The following is a 17,647-nucleotide window of genomic DNA, read 5'->3' on the forward strand; positions in this document are numbered from 1 at the left end:
GCCATTTAACTCTCTACACATCGACCTTATGGTATCATCAACCGGTAGCGAGCATGAAAGGATATGATAACAAATATATCTTGATGTAGAGCACAAAATTGATTCAAACTTTAAAGTATCCATTGATAAACAATTAAAATAAATTTATAAATAAATATGATAACAAAAAATGCTCTCCAAACAATCTGAAAAGCATAAGCGTAAATGAATGCTTAACATCCATTTGCGTCTTTGTTTACCAAAATACCGTGGCTTTAAATCGAGTCTGAGGACATCTGGTGGCTTTTTGTTTAAAATTTACATGTTTTGTTTATATCGCTATTTCATTGAAAATAGTGAAAAACTTCATTATCTTATGTAATACATATATAGTGTTTGTTTATATCTCGGTAAATAATAACTTAAAATTAGAAAGAGAATAGAAAAATGAGAAATAAAGTGGGATTATATGTACGAACGCTCACTGAGTGGGATTGGCGGGAAATTTGTATGGTATATCGGGATTGGAGTTTGGCGCCACTTATTGTCCACTGGAGGAGCCCTGCTGAAGAGGGAAAGTGGCGCCCTTCCATATAACCTCACATGTGGAGTAGGTGTACTTTTTGCCAAGTTTGCTATTTATATTAGTGTTTGCGAGAGTGTAAATGGTCTTTCCTAGCCAACTAGAACTTGTATATAGTGCCGGAATTGGTGTAGTTTACCTGCGGAAGTTAGGGGTGAAGTTTTGGCGGGCTGGGCGGCCATCACCGAGTCAGCATGGGACGCGCGCGAATATCTTCACTCTGTCGTCCTTAATTCCTGCTCACAGGTGACTTTTCCTACACCCACTTCTGTTCGAACGCTTACAGGAGAGGTGCTCGACTATAGTTCATGAAACTGAAATTGTGCAAATTTGAGCCGTGTTTATCGAAACCGGATGTATTAAAGCCGTCTCGACAATTTTGGTGGACTGACGGTGGCGATGGCGAATGATTTTGGGGGGACTGATGGGGTGACCTCAACAATACCACCACCTGCTTGGATTTTCATTTTAAAAGGACATATTGAAGGTAGTGTTCAGATTCTGGGCTATGGGTATTGGACATCATTTTCTTGCTGGACGCAATTTAGTGAGCAAGCGAATGCGCTAAATATTTACTTCTCAAGTTTAAGGGTCCCGAATCCGAACACTTATCACAGACATATTTAGGGAGTCCCTTCGGCACTGCAAGGCATTTAAATAGCCGTGGAGAACCCTGGTGGCTTGGTCTTGGGCTGGGACACCTTCAGCCCGCAGTTGCTGAAGGTTTGCACGAATATTCCAACACTAAATGAGACTAGATTTTGGGCGGCTGGATTTTGGTTGGTTACGGCAGGGGAGCTTGACCTCTGAAATTATTTTGTTCTGGGCACTCGTGTGGAGGGAATAGGATTTCTGGGATGCATTAGGTGCATTCGAGGCCAACTCGCTGTGGTGGATGAGTACTTGGGCTTTCGCAATTTGAATTTTTTAACTAGCTTGTGCCTCGGGTAGGCTTGTTGTTTAGAATTGGCTTCGTATGGGATGGTGACCACGTAGCCTATTTGGAGATTTGGTGGGCAGTGCTGTGTCCCTGAGGTGATTATTTTCCATTGTACTCGACACATTAGTTTTACTTGAGTGCTTGCAGGTCTCATCTATGTGGTGGTCATGTTATTGGTCGGCCTATTCTGTTTATAATAATGATTGCCTCCATTAAGGTAAGGCATATGATATGCTATGTGCAGTGCCAAGAGGGAGGCAGACAATACCTCCTCGGCAAGTTAGGACTAGGTGGCTTTGGTTAAATTTTGTCTATCACTTTCATGATATGAGATGCTGTAGATCATGCTAGGGATATGAGTCATGGGGTGCCTTGCTTCTCAGGTTCCCCCCAGCCATGTAACCCTGCTGCTCTAGGTTAGGCCTATATGCAGATGCAGTGGTTTAAGTTCTAAATCCCTTTAGCGATTATTTAAAGTGATAATTGCTGCAACTGTATATTAGAGTTTTGTACTTCTTCTAAATATGCTTGATATGAAAATTATACTAAAATCTATTGTAAAAGTACAGTGACTTAGATGTTTTTGTTTGTTTTAACTTCCTGTGGAGCTGGTGTTAAACATGGCACTTTTGGGAGTGATTGCAACATTTAGTTAAAAACAGATCAGCCATTATTAAGCCATTTTTCAAAGGGCCATTGTATTATTATCATTCTCATTCAGAATGCCAGAATATGTGGTTTTTAAACAACTAGTTAATCGCTATGGGAGAGGGCAGGTGTTTACCATGTACATTGTTTATAGACCATATATTTTATTGAAACTTGAGTATGCTCTGTTGTTAAGTGGGTATAAAATGCCAATTTAGGGATCATGACTGACTTGGGGTCCAGGGGGGCCCAAAGTCCCTCTGACCTGGCCAGGTGTCCAAGGTTAGTTTAGGCAAAGGTAATTCTGGTTAGGTCATATTCCCTCAGAAATGCCTACTAGGCCTACAGTAGCACTTGACTCCTTACGCTGCATTTGCTCCTAAGAGGAATTCTGGTTATACTTGATTTATGTGGCTTTTGATACACTTGTATGGGTAATTCTAAGTACTAGCTCCGTGCATGTTTTTACCTTGGAAACTGGTTTTTTCTACACTTTTAGGGCTTCTGATACTGGTGGTGAGTGAGTGTTTTTGGCCAACTTATTTGCCCCCCTAACTCTACTCAATAGTAAAGGGGGACTGGGAATTCGGGGTTTCGGGTGGGATAGAACACAGATGGAGCGGACATGTTTACGTTGAGGAGGTGCCCTCTGGAGGGGGAAAATGAGAGGGAGCCATTCGCCAACAGGAGGGAGTTAAATGCATTTCGCCATGTTTAGTACTGGCATCAGGGCAATGGAATGTCCCTTAGCCGTGTTTAGTGCTGGCTTGGGGGGGTACCCATACGTTAAGTTATTGCACTTGCCGGATGGGATATGAACCGTTCCAAACAGACGTACCCGTGCTCTGTCTTGTGAAGATCGTATGGAAACCCCTTGTTGGATGGACTTCAGGGGTTAATTACATTCGTGTGACGAAAATTGAAGGTAAATCCATAATTAGAAACCAAAAAAACTGTAGAAAAAGTGGTTAGAAGGAAATCGCCACCGCGGAGCTACTACTTTGATCTACCGTTGTATGATCTACCAAGTGGTTTACTGTGTGATGGGTTTGATTTTTATGGAGGGACTTCAGGCAAGAAGAGATACACTTCCTTTTTAGGCCTGTTCACAAATATACTGCATAGGCTATGCATATACAATCGCAAATACTCACATTCGTGTACTTATTAATTAATATTAAGCTCAACCTATATCTAACAGGGATGCAGATATTTTTGCATTCTATAATGCTACTTGTACAAAAAGACATTTTTTACTGTTCACACTATAGCCATTCACTTAATTCAACTTTTGACAGGTAATGGTAATACTACGGAATTTATCAAAATTTCCAAAACTTAATCTTAAGCAAATACTTTAGAAATCTCATAAGTAAAGCAAATACTTAAGAAATCTTATAAGTAACATTTTTAATACATACTGAATAAAAGAGTTTTATGTATCTAACCTCTGAATTATCAACTCCACTGCCACCAACTATTTTTTTGTAAAACCAAACCCTGCTGTCACAAAAAAATTGCTAAATCTAAATCTGTACTTTTACAAATGAGCTTTTCTAGATTGTCAGGTTTCAGTACAGGCTCATTAACCAAACTTTTGTAATAAAAAATTTAGTCTCAGGATCCCACTTCAATTCTGTAGAAAGTATAACATTCAATCCACAAACCTGGAAAAGATGGAATTGATAATGGTTGTGAGAGCCAAAATATACAAATTTAATTCCTCCCGGCATTTGCCTCTCATTTACATTATTGAATTTTGTCTAACATTTGCCTATCATTTGTTGGACATGACTTTCATATCTTACATTTTCCAATCCTATGTTAATGATAATTCATCCTCAGTTTTTCCAAATTTGACCCTCCAATTGAACTGGGTACTCATGCTCATTCTCTAGCTTTGTGACCACTCTATTCCATTTCAACAATTCATTTTCCATATCCAAAGATGCCACTCTTTCTCAAAAAATTAATCCCAGTAAAAAAAAAAAAACGCATTTGCTCATTACTCAGAGCAGCAAAATCGTGCACTACATTAGGGAAAGGCAACCCTTGGCACGTGTGCCAAAAGGTGCATGCTAACGACTTCCTTCTAGCATGCAAAACCTGAGACTTACCACAAAAAAGTAAGTAGAAAGATAAATATCTAATTTCTTTTATATGGTAACAGCCTACTGCCTTGGCAGGAAGGGGAGTAAGTATAGTTAGGGACTTGTTTTCTTTGTAAATGTTACATAATGATCTCTAAGGATGAACCCCATAGGGGGTTAGTGCTGTCAGTGCACCTCACGGGGTGCACTGTAGGCATTACTAAAGGTTCTTAGCAGTGTCCCTTTGGTCCCTAGCTGCAACCACTTTCATTCCTTTTACTGTACCTCCATTCATATTATCTTCCATCTTGCTATCCACCCTCTCCTAACAGTTATTTTATAGTGTAACTGCGACGTTTCCTCCTGTTACACCTTTCAAACCTACCTATTATCAATTTCCTTTCCAGTGCTAATTGACCTCATAGGTCCCAGAGCTTGGCCTTTGGCCTAAACTCTATATTCCATTCCATTCTCTAAGGATGAAAAAATAGACCAACAAGCTTTTTTGAAACATTACTGAGTCAGCTGTTGAGCAGTTCTTTACAAGATTTACTGAGTTAGCAGTTGAGCAGTTCTTTACAAGATTTGCTATGTACAGAGAATTAGAAATGACTGCAGAATTTGTTAGGATTCCAGATAGTATAAAATGGGATGAAGTAAATCTGAAAATTTTTCATGGATATCTATGGATGGTTTTAAAATGCTGTAGTTCCTCATTGGATGGGTCTATATCATACTCTGCTAGCACTCTCCTAGGCCTGCATTCGATTCTCTGGCCGGCCAATGAAAAATTAGAAGAATTTATTTCTGGTGATAGAAATTAATTTCTCGGTATAGTGTGGTTCGGATTCCACAATAAGCTGTAGGTCCCGTTGCTAGGTAACCAGTTGGTTCTTAGCCACATAAAATAAGTCTAATCCTTTGGGCCAGCCCAAGGAGAGCTGTTAATCAGCTCAGTGGTCTGGTTAAACTAAGATATACTTAACTTTTTTTGTAAAATGCTTTTGATTGAATTTCAAAGTAGCTCAGTTTGGAGGCAAATTGGGGTATTAAGAGCTTGGAATACTGTTCCTGAAAATATTTTTTGTTGAAAAACTTGCTACAGCATTTTTATCCATTGTTTTATCTACACATTCTTGTGAATTGTTGTACTCTGAGGTGAACTTACAGGTTTCACGATAGGAGTAACCTTATGGATGAACCAAATAGCACATGTTTTGCTGTGGTATTTTCTGCTAAAAATGGTAAAAGTTTAGATTTTTATGTATCATTCATGATATTCAAATGATATCTGTGTAGTTTTTATGCATCATTCATAATATTCAAATCAGTAAAAAATTAATTTTATGATCAGTAAAGAATTTATGTATATACTGTGATTTAATCAACAGAATAATCATGAGAATGTGAAAAAATAATAGCTGATTTATCTGATAAGAAAAAAATTCAAAAATTGATTACAAACTTGCTCTTGGTCCAGCATTTTAGTCCTCTTGAACATAGTACTTGCCTCATAGTTATGATTATAAGACTTTTGTCTCAACAACCCAGTTGTAATGAAAACTACTTTCTCTCACATTGTCAGCATGGTAAACAAAAGTCTTATGCAATACTGACAGTTACCAAGACCCCTTGAAAAGGCTATTCATCAGTTGGATTTATTCTGGTCCCTTATAAACTTCATTCACCACTTTATAGAATAATTACTACTAGCCCATCATTCACAGTATGATGATTCCATTCATTCTGTCCGTTTCTCACGGCTATTCTGAGAATTTATTTGACTTGTTAAGTTTGTGATGCTTTATCTAAAATCGCTAAGCGGAAACAAGTATTTTTGGCATTGCAGAGGGAGGAACAAGCTCAAGCTAGAGCTAAATATTCATGAGTGTCGGAATCCATACTTTGGAGTCATGGCCCCTCCCTTACCCCTAGCCCTACCTGTTCACCATACTGTTCAGAAATTATATTTTATAAATTATATATATATATATATATATATATAATATATATATATATAGTAAACCCCTGTATTCACTGGGGATGTATACCACACTTACACACACCCCGCGACTAGCTAAAATCAGTGAATACTTAAAACCCCCTAGAGAAATCCACAAATCAGTGAGTCTGTGAATTGTGAGAACATGAATACGGGGGTGTAGTGTATTATGCTTTCTTGGCTTTTTTTTTTTTCTCTCTCTCTACGTTTCTGGGTGGCACCTATTTCTATGATACATATTTATTAAAACTATTAAACTGTCCATTTCTTATGTTGCAGAGTATAGCTTATTCAAAACAATGCTAATTTAGTTGCTATAACTTGTACAGGCAGTCCCCGGTTATCAGCGATCCGGTTTTATGCGCTTGTCTAGCGACGATGATAACCGGATTTTCGACACTGATTCCCAGTTATTGGTGCTGATCCTCGGTTATCGGCAGCGCTGATCCCTGGTTATCAGCGCCAATAACCGATGATCGGCGCATCATTGCCAATTTTCAGTTATCGTCACGCTGTCGGGTACGGAACCCCGCTGATAACCGGGGACTGCCTGTAGTTATATCAAGTTTAGGATGAGGAACCAAAAATGAAAGTGTCACCAGTACTTGAATGAATTCTTGAAATATGTTGTTATTCCTTCTGTGAATAATGAACAGTTACCATTGTGTTTGATATGTGAGAAGACATTCACGAATGAAGAATGAAACCAGGAATGATAGATCATTTGAAAGTAAACCACCCAGAAAAAGCAAACAAGGATATACTTTCGTGATTTGAAAGTAAAATTTGAAAATCATTCCACTATTGGAGGACTGTTCAGATGATACGGAAATGAACTGAGAAAGGACTTATTGCATCTTACAAAATTTCAAAGCTCATTGCTGAATGTAGAAAGCCACACTTGGTGAAACTCTTTATTATACCAGCAGTGAAAGAAATCTTCAGTACTATGATGCCCACTCAAATGGATGTGACACCTTCAATTCCCCTGAGCAATAGTTCAGTGTCTACTAGAATTGATGAAATGGCTAAGGACATTGAAGATAAACTTTGTGATGAACTCAAAGCACAGACTTTTCTTTACAACTTGATGAGATAACACCATGGGACAATGAAGCTTTGTTACTGGCTTACATGCACTATGTAATTAGCAGTCATGAAGTTAATGAGTTTCTGTTTGTTGAACAATTAGGTTGATACTACAGGTTCAGCAATTTACAAATCTGAACAATTCTTTAGACACAGGAATTCCACTTTCTAGTGTTATTGCATGCGCGACCAATGGAGCACCGTTAATGGTGGATGCCATCGTGGATTCATAGCACATTTGAAAAGAGAAGTTCCGGACTACTTCACCATCCACTGTGTCATTCACAGACAGCATTTACCTGCAAAGCATCTCAGTGACAGATTGCATAGTACCCTGCAAGTTGTTATCAAATCAAAGTACAGTAGTGGATAAGATTAAAGCCCATTCAGTGAATGACCGCATATTTCGTCACCTTTGTCATGAAAATGAAGAGGAATTTGAATGGCTCTTGCAATATACTGAAGTTCGATGACTTTCGAAGAGTAACCGTTTACGATGCTTTTATGACTTCTGATTTATTCTTGATTTCATTTAAGTTTAAATTATTGGATGAAGAAGTGAGTAAAGATTTTGAAAGCAGAAGATCAGATGGTGCATATTTGTCTGATATTTTCAACAAATTAAATGAGGACATCATTAAATTGCAGGGAAACAAAATGTGTCTTATCAAAGCAAAAGGAATAATAATGCTTTTAGTAGCAAGTTAGATTTTTACAAAAACAGTTTACTAAGGCCAGACTTCATCAGTATCCTAGCTTACAAGCACTGCAGCAAAACCGAACTGATGAGTTATTTGTTAGACACTGATGTAGACTGCTTTTCTTCTCATCTTCAAGCACTAAAGGAAGATTTGATGATCAGATTTAAAGATCTCAAAGAATTGAAAATACCAGTGGGTTGTAAATCCATTTCAGGCTGATGCAAACAGTGCTGATCCAAATGTAGCTGAAGAACTGTTAGACTTGCAAAATGACTTTGAAGGTAAAGTGTAGTTTCAGCAAATTGGTTATGAAGCTTTCTGGCCAAAGGAACAAGATAATATCCCCACCTTTGGAAAGAAATTATAGTATTAATGTTAGCATTCCCTTCATCATACCTGGTAGAGAAAGGATTCAGTGTAGTTTTGCAACTCTTAACCAAGCAGCAGAATAGATTACAAATCTGTAAAAGAGGTGGTCTAAGGCCCTGTTTATCAAATATTGAACCTGATATCATTAAACTGGCAAAATCTCAAGCTCAAGGTAGTCATTAATTACATTTCTCCTATTACTATTTTTTGGTATGTTTGTTTTCTTTTTATATCTTATTTTGGGGGGGTGGGCTGTACTTGTTTTAGTTAACTGATATATGTGAATGACCCATTTTCTTGAAGTACTAATAAATGGATGTATTTCATTGCACAAACATACTATAAAGCTAATGCCAGTATAGCTTCACTGTATCATTAATCATCTGTATTAGAGTACTTGCACTTTGGTGGGCGCCAGCCTTTGGAAATAAGGGGTGCTGGGAAAAAAAAAAAGGTTAAGAACCACTAATATACGAGGGTAAGTCAAAAAGTTCCAGGAAAAATGTTGAATGATGTATTTACACAGGAATGAAACAACCCAAATACTTGGTAAACAATTATCTCTGATGTAGTTATCCATATAGACTTGATACCTCAGTCATCCTCTTGCTACCGTGGTGTTAACATCTGCTTCAGAAAAGTAACTTCTTGAACCCATGGAAAATAAAAAATTTTGAGATGAGAGCTAACATCAAGTTCTGACCAAGCTTGATTGGAAACCAGGAAAAAATTATTGAAGCTTTGCAACAAGTTTATGGAGATTCTTCTCCATCTAAATCAGTTGTTTATGATTGGATAAAGCGATTTAAGGATGGTCGGGAGGACCTCAAAGACAACCCAAGAGAGGGAAGACCATCGACTGCAAAAAATGAAAGAATTGTGGCTTTGGTGCAGAATCTAGTGGATGAAGATCCGGATTACTATCGATATGATAGCTAATGAAACTGGGATCTCCCATGGTTCCGCATTTTCAATTTTAAATGAAAATCTTGGTTTGAGTAAACTTTCAGCACGTTGGGTCCCAAAAGCGTGGCAAGACCAACTGCATCAAAGAGCTGAACTTTCTCTTGCAGTTTTAACGAAGATTGAATCAAATGAATCAGAGTTTTTGACCGGATTGTTACTGGAGATGAAACTTGGATCCATCAATATGACCCAGAAAGTAAAATTCAATCAAAGCAATGGTTACCAAGAGGTTCAGCTGCACCAGTGGAGTTCAAAGTGGCGAGATCTGCCCAGAAGGTTATGGCAACAGTGTTTTGGGACTCCAAAGGAGTGATTTTGATTGATTTCCTTGAAGGACAAAAAACAATCACCGGGAACTACTACAAAGGTGTTTTGCAAAAACTGAAGACTGCATTGGCTAAAAACGTCGAGGAAAGTTTTTGTTCCATCATGATAACGCTCCAGCACATTCATCAAAGGGTTGCAAGAGAAGTCCTACTGAAATTTAGGTGGGAAACTCTTCCACATCCTCCTTATAGTCCTGATCTTGCTCCTTCAGATTTTTTCCTGTTCCCAAAACTCAAGGAACACTTGAGGAGTCCGGTTTGAATCTTTGGATGCTGCTAAACATGCAGTTTCAACATGGTTTAATAGAAAGCCCCCAAATTTCTACAAAGAAGGGTTGCAGAGGTGGAAACAGTGCCTTGAAAAGTGTATAGAGTTAGATGGTAGATATGTAGAAAAATGTTTGAATTTCCTTAAAGAGTATATTGAATTTTTCCTGGAACTTTTTGACTTACCCTCGTACACCCTCTGTTTCTCCCTTTCACATACCGTTATGCTTAGCTGTAGTGTACGTAGTAGAATTATCAGTTGTTCCTACACAATATACAAACCATTGGACTTTACATAGGAATATACAGTACTTCAGTGCAGCTGGAGACCGGCTGTTCAACTTTAAACAAGGTTGTTAAGCATGTAGTTGGCTACCGAATATGGGTGGGAGTCCCGCCCACCCAGTCGCTATGCATTCACTTTGCTTTTGGCAGCAGAGAGAGACGTGTTGCTTTTCCTTCTGCGCCCTGCCGTTTTACCGATTCGGTGGTTATGTTTTCATGATATATAATAGTGTGTTGCTCTTTTTGCTTATAACTGGAGAATAACTTTTTTTATTTGTTGTATGCAAATCTGACCCCTTATTTTACTTGTGTGTTGCATATTTAGTATTCTGATATAATAATTCATTCTGACAATGCAACCCTACAACTTTATTAACCTTATAGTGGTCAAACTGGTTCTTATGCTGCCAAGGCAACGAGCTTAAACTAGTTTCTCGCCTCCGCTTATGACTCTACGACACTTCGTCTTTTTTGGAGAGTTTTACTCCTTCGCAGCACGAAGGTAGGTTTGCATTCTGAAAATTATTTGATATTTATGGTCTTAACGTTTTTCAGATGTTGTAGAGCTCAAGGACTTGGGAGTTACGGGTTCTCTCTCTGGCAATACCTGCGGTATTGCTCTGTGTTGGCGATTGCTCATTCTGATTTATCTTTGGGCATGCAAGCCACTGTTGCTTTGGTTCCTATGGAACCCATGTCTCTGCTCGGAGGGAGTGAGTTCAGAGTGTGTGCACGCTTATCCCCACCTTCCCATTCCTGCATGGGAGTGGTGCAAGGGTCCTGGGACAGCGATAAGACTTGTGGAAGAAGTTGAAGAAGGGAATCAAATTATCATTGTCTACGCCTTCATCTACTTGTGTACTATAGCTCCTGGGTACTCTCCCACGTCTTTGGACTCGGGAACTGTGCTGCGGTCTCTCCAAGACCTGGCAACACAGGAGCACCATGTGCGTGGGTCTCCTCAGATACGACACGTTGAAGAGGTAACCCATGTTGCTGACACTAGTTCCAGGAGTTCATTTCCCAGACTAGTGTATACCTTTGTTTATGTTTCTTCTGACACTCGGGTAGAGGGAGCAAACGAAAATCATCTTGTGCGTGACTCGAAAGCTCCGAGTGCTCATACCTCCAAGGAGAACTGTGTCACTCCGGGTACTCGGGTTCCATAGAAACCTTGAGTTACCTTTACCAGTATAGTGGAGTTACCTCCACGAACTGGTAATAGCATACCTCTGCACGTGTTTCTTCAGACACTCGGGTAGAGGGAGCAACCGAAGATCGTCCTGTGCGTGACTCGGAAGCTCCAAGCGCTCGGACCTCCAAGGAGAACAGTGGTACTCTGGGTACTTGGGTTTTCATAGAAACCCCAAGTTACCTTTACCAGTGTTGTGGGGTTACCTCCAAGAGTTGGTAATAGCTTACTTCTGCTGGGTACTCGGGTTTTCATAGAAACCCCGAGTTACCTTTACCAGTATTGTGGAGTTACTTCCACAAATTGGTAATAGCTTACTTCTGCTGGAGTTTCCCTGGACACTCGGGTAGAGAAAGCAACTGGTTATCGATACACTTGTTGCTCAAGAGTTCCAGGTGCGCAGTTCTTTGACGAGACCCAAGTCACCACAGGTACTTGGGTTTCTTTGAAATCTCGAGTTACCTTTTACCACTACCATGAAATCACTCCACAGGCTGGTGTAGAGCCTACCTCAACTAGAGATTCCTTTGTTCCTCAAGTAGTGGAAGCAACTTGATGCATGATACTTTCATGACTCGGGAACAGTCTGCTCACCTGGAGGATCTACAACAAGTTCCCCATACAGTCCGCTTTGTATGCAGAGGACACAGCTTTGAAGAAGACTGGGGCACGTTGAGAGGACAGCCCGAGTCCATGCCCAAGAGTGCACCATCGCTCTCCCTGGTTGGCACTTTCCTGCATTTGTGCAAATGAGCCAGCTTACCTGGGGATAGCTTCTGTGCACGTTTGCATGAACCTGTTCACTCTCCTTGGGAAAGCCCCCACCCATGTTAGCGTGAGCAGGTTTGCTCTCTTAGACTCGTACAGTCATTGTCACCGTAGGTTGATCACAGCAGGTTGACGATCTTTCATGACTTTCTTCTCCTGTCGGGGCTTTGGCTGGGACAGGTCAGAGAAAGGTGCTTGTCCCCTCAACCTCCTGGTTATGCCAGGAGTCGGACAGAAGGGTTTGTGATTGGGATGTCATGTTCCAAAGCAGACCTCCCACGAAGCTTACACTCCAGGTTTGATCCTAGGATCGGGCCAGTTGTATGTTCAAGTGTTTGAGAGAAGGTCTGGGGGTTCTGTCAAGGCTTCTCTCTTGCTGAGAAGTCTAGGGGTTGTGTGACCTTGAAAGGCTCTAAGGTTTTTTCTTCTGGACAGGGACACCCCCAATATTCAGAAAACTTATTCGGGGATCCTGTTGCTAAAGTGTCAATGATCTGGAGAAGAGACCATGGCTGCCTCCTTGGATCGTAAGTCTGCCCTCAAAGTTTATGGGGACCAAGGAGGAACCCAAAGCTTTGTTGATTTGATCTTCTTCGCCTGCAGAGGCTACAGCCTTGAAGAAGACTTGTCATGTCGTTAGGATAGCCTGCATTCATGCCTGAGAATGCATGATTGCTTTCCTGGCTCGGCCCTTGCCCGCATTTGTACGAACAAGCCTACTTACCTGGAGATGGCTTCCGTTTAAGTTTGCATGATTACGTTCACTCTTCCAGACCTGTATGGCTGTTGTCAACTTTAGTTGACGTAAAGTTGATGACTGCCCACAGCCTTTACACACCTGCAGGGTACTTGGCTTCTGGCAGGTATTGTAAGGGTGCTAGACTCTTTCACCTGTTCTCTTTTCTCCTTGGAGTCTTCCATGGACCGGGTGTCAGACAGCTTTTGGGTTCGAGACTAGAAATGTTTGTGCTTCCATCCTTTCCCAACCACAGTAACATATACTCTGGATTCGGTCTGCAGACCGAACCATTTGTATACTTTGAGTTGGAGAGAGATCATGGGCCCCTCTGGAGGTTTTTTCCTGGCGATCGCCCATGAATTCGGCAGTTTACGATCTCAAGAAAGAAATTTAGATTCCCTGTAGACTGTTCTTCAGCCATCGAAGCTTTTTGGGATCACTTATAGGAAACCAAAGTTGATGGACTAGTCATGGTCAGAACTTGCCAAAGGGGTTTTTTACTATTGTGCAGGACACTTCCTCAGCCTTTGAATCGCCAGATGAATTCCTCAATACCTTGGAAAGCCCTTTGCTAACCAAACAGATTGACCTGACGTTCGAGTCCATTGCTAACCGCCTCCCTGCAGAGAGAACTTTCCTTCCAAAGGGCAGTGACAATGGAATTGACTGTCATGGCAGCATTCCATACAGTTTCCTGAATGGATCTTGGTTCCATTACAAGGCCAAAATCACTTCTTCCCTTTCAAGTTCTCATAGTTCAGGAAAGGAAGTCACACTCGAAACTGACATTGTCTGGAGGTAGAACCTTCTACCTAGCCCACCAGACAGCTAACCTGTGTGCGAATCTGGTGCCAGGAGAGATACTTTCTTGACTCAGGTTACCAGGTTCGTCAGTTACAAGTCGCCACTAGTTCTTGGGAACAAACTGATACTAGGTTCCACTTCCTCTGGCTAGTGGTAGAAGTTGACGCCTCAAGTGACAGGTAGGATCAGGGATTGATCTCTGTGTTCACTGGCAGTGGCCAAGACCTCCAGGTCTTTGGATGATTTTACAGGTCTGCCTTTGGGCCAGACTGCTTCTTCCTCTCCGGTTCCAAGGAAGTCCCAGGCTGTAAGATACACCCAGTCTTCTACCCTACCAGAAAGGTGTGCAGCAACCCTCCGTTTACCCCCTGTCTACCCTGGGAAGGGGGTAGGGGTATGAGGAAAGGGAAAGGACATTAGGGGCAGCGTTCTTTCCCGCCTTCTGCTATTGAAGAGGGCTTCCTGACAAGCTACGAAGCAACATGGCACTGTACAGGATGGAAACCTTTGATTCCCTGCCACCCCTCTCCAATGTGCAGTCCATCTCCAGACTACAGTTCCCTGCTAATCTTCAGCCTCGCCCTTGAGAAGAGGTGAAGGCGTTCCTGTAGACGGTACAGTTATTACTCATTAGGATGCATATTTTTGAATATACAGTATATCCATTTTTGTCTGGGGACAAGAAATGATTTCTTTAATTTGCAGGAACTTGGCAATCTCATTCAAGTTTGAGAAGCCCTATCTCACACTAGCAGAACACTTAAGTGTTCGGACAGGAGTACATTTATTCTTGGTAGACCTAGCTAAGAGCTGTGAATATTTGTAGTGTTAAGAACAGCTGATAGCTGTCAGATAGCAGCTGGGAACAATGTGGGAGTGAAGACAAAACACCCCCCTCTCAAGAGGAAGGGGAAGGTGACGTGGAGAGAGGAAGGAGAGTCAGGTGGGTTCCTTTCTGAGTGCCAAGGGAGACTGGGGAGGAAGGCAGTGTACCAACCAGTGTGAATAAATGTCTGAAAATTTTTGTGATGAGTTTAAACAGTGTGGGTATGAAATTTGGTCAACCAGCATTGAAGCCCAGGTTTTTCTGTTTACTGTAGTTGACAATTTTTCTTGCAATTATTAAATTGTCAAAAGGCTTTGTGATTAGTTTGTCCGGTTTATTGTGTTATGTGATATTAGAGAGAATGTCCTTTAGTTGTGAATTTTTAGGTTATTCAAGTAATTTGTTTGTGCTGTAAAATTTTGGTTCTTGCCAGAGATAACATAAACTATTAACTATTGTTTTATCCACTTTTCAAAATCAGTTTTGTGTGAACTGAACCTTTTTTGTGATTTATCTGTTTATGCAGATGGTCTAAATAATTTCAGTTTACTCTCATTGAGTCATTGGGTAGTAACCAGTTTTACTGATATTATTGCTTTGCTTTTTTAATGTTTTGTACATATAACTTACCTGGTAATTATATATATAGTTGTGGTCTCTGGACGCCACGCAGAAAATGGTGCACCATGTACGCTTAATAATGAATGGTTACGTGATACCCCCTACAGGTGAGTGAGAGGAACCATAACCCAAATTCTTCATATGTTTCTGCTGTGGTGCCGGTGCAGCTTAGCAGAGAATTTTCGCTGATTCTTTCAAGGATAATATTGTTGGTGATGTACAATTGTTTGATTTGAATCTTTGGCAGACATTGTTTCACTTGGCTTTTTCATCCCCGCCTCTTATTTAGCATTATGTCGGACACTGGTCCTCGGTGTATAGGCTTTGTAGCAAGGGCTGCAAACTAGATTAGGAAAATTACCATTGACCCTCATTCTGTGTGTTCGGGGTGTAGAGGACAGGCTTGTTCGTATCATCCAACCTGTGAAGAATGTAAGAATTTGTCAGGGGAAGAATGGAAGATTTTAAATGCTGTTATCTGAGAAGGCTTCAAAAAAGAGAGAGCTGTGAGCTTCAGCTAGGACTTCTTTATCATCCCATGATAGTTTGTGATGTATCTTTTTTCGGTTATTAACCCTGATATTCCTTCTAACAAATCTCCTATCCCAGACCTCGTTATTCCTGAACCCGATAATCGCGGCCAGTCTTAAGAAGCAGGTGGATGCTGCTTTAGCAGTTATGCTTGCTGCCAGGAGCGGATGAGTAAGTCTTGGTAAAGAAGCAGTGTCTTGTGATATGCAGTGGGAGGAGCTACTGTCTGCCCACTCATTCTCCTAGGCCTGGACCTCTGTCAAACTCCCCAGCACCAGGGAGGAGGCAAGTCGAAAGCCCAAGGGAGGTGAGTGGGACCTGCCCCCGAGCAGTTGGCCCCTCAAGCAGTCCTGTTGCCGCTTCCCAGGATGCAGATGTTAGCCATAGAAAAGGCACATCAAGGAGGTGTATGTCTTCGAGTATGTCGAGTGAGGATTCGCCTAAGAGAGGTTGGTGCCGTAAAGATGTCTCGAGACCATTCAAGAGGTCTAGGTTGGCATCTCCTTTGGCAGTTCCTAAGAAAAGAGTGGCGCTCAAGATCAACGCCCTTCAGGTAGTGCTTTTTTGGAGGAGCCCGGTCGTTTTTCGTGATTCCGTTGATTCGGGAGACGGAGGCATGTGTTGGAAGGAGACGCCACGTAAGAAGAGAGGTGTCGTTTCTCGCCTGTTGTTGCTACTTCTGGCGATTGTTGCATCTAGCCACGCGCCATCCTTCAAGCTTCGCCTGGCTCATCACGCCACGCCACCCTATGATCCTCCTGGCGCCTACGCGCCAAAAATTGTTTCTCCTGGTGACTCTCACAAGCTCCAACACCTGTAGTCTCCGTGCCTCGCTCTCAGTTCCAAGATTCCTTCTTCCGCCTTGCCCTGAAAGATTTGTTTCTTTAGCGGAAATGAATAGGAAGCTTGATAGTATTCTCGCTTTAGAAAAAAGTGATCCTTCCGCGGAACTTAACTGCAAGTTGCTTCGATTTCTAAGGATGCTCCTTCATCGAATGTGCGCTTCCTACTTAGCGATCCTTGTGTTGCATTCTCTCGGAAGCATGCAATCTTCCTCCATCTAGATCCTTGGCTCTTTCTCCGATTTCTGGTGGTGATGTTGTTTCGAATCAGAGGCGAGGTAACAAATCCAGAGAAAGAGAAGCTCTTTATCGAGCTATAAGCAACTGCTTCCAGTATTTCCTGAGCACTCTTCTCCGATTCCTTTTCACCAGTATCCCCAGCTTCTCCAGAATCTCAATACGCTCGTGATAATAGGACAGACACTTCGCTGGCTACCAAATTAGTTCTTTCTATTTCGGCCAAGAAAGGATTGAAGAAAATGGAGGAGTGGCTTGCAGAGAAGAGGGAACAAGGGAAGACTGTGTTTTGTTTTCCCCCTTCGAAATTGTCGCCTGGCCGCAGTGGTGGATGGTACGGACTGGAGAATCTTTCTTGTTGGGGGAGAAGGCTTCCTCCCCAAGGAGATTTCTAGTTTGCAGATTCGCCAGGAGGCGGTTTCCAATTCAGCCAAAGTATTCTTTCTACTGAATTTGATCACCTGCAAGAATGTTTTTAAGATTTGGAAGTTATAAGTTTCGATTGGTCGGTTGGAGCTCTGGCTGAAACTAAAAGCTGTTTCAGGACGATCAGTTCGCCTGTCCGACGTGGTTAGCTTGCACTCGATAGGAGCATTAGATGCGGCTATGGAACTTCTCTTCCGTGATTACGCGTATTCTCAAGAAACGTGAACTATGGTAAATTTTTTCACCACTAAAGGTGTCTCTCGTCCCAGAAGTCAGCTTTGTTGTTCGCCCCTTTAGATAGGGAAACATCTTTTCCTAGGAAATAGTAATTCCGAGATCGTTTAATTTCTTCAACAGAGGGTAACTCAAGACTTGCTGGCACAGTCCACTAAGAAGCCTAAACCAAGGTTTTCAAT

At 41.4% G+C, this 17,647-nt stretch overlaps 1 protein-coding gene across 6 annotated transcripts in view; it reads left to right on the forward strand.

Annotated features, from left to right (window-relative positions):
• The first annotated feature begins 497 nt into the window (after positions 1-497).
• The window catches only part of LOC136848721 (transcription factor E2F5-like), a 96,840-nt gene continuing 79,690 nt past the window's right edge, over positions 498-17,647 (forward strand). For 2 of the 6 annotated variants that reach the window (XM_067121246.1, XM_067121272.1), the window contains exon 1: positions 498-589. The gene's annotated coding sequence lies outside the window, so the exon portion shown is untranslated. Of the gene's footprint in view, positions 1,050-17,647 lie in introns of all 6 variants that reach the window. The other 4 variants (XM_067121264.1, XM_067121289.1, XM_067121257.1 and 1 more) reach the window with 3 other exon arrangements.

The sequence above is a fragment of the Macrobrachium rosenbergii genome, chromosome 2 (genome assembly GCF_040412425.1).
Source record: "Macrobrachium rosenbergii isolate ZJJX-2024 chromosome 2, ASM4041242v1, whole genome shotgun sequence".
Lineage (NCBI taxonomy): Eukaryota > Metazoa > Arthropoda > Malacostraca > Decapoda > Palaemonidae > Macrobrachium > Macrobrachium rosenbergii.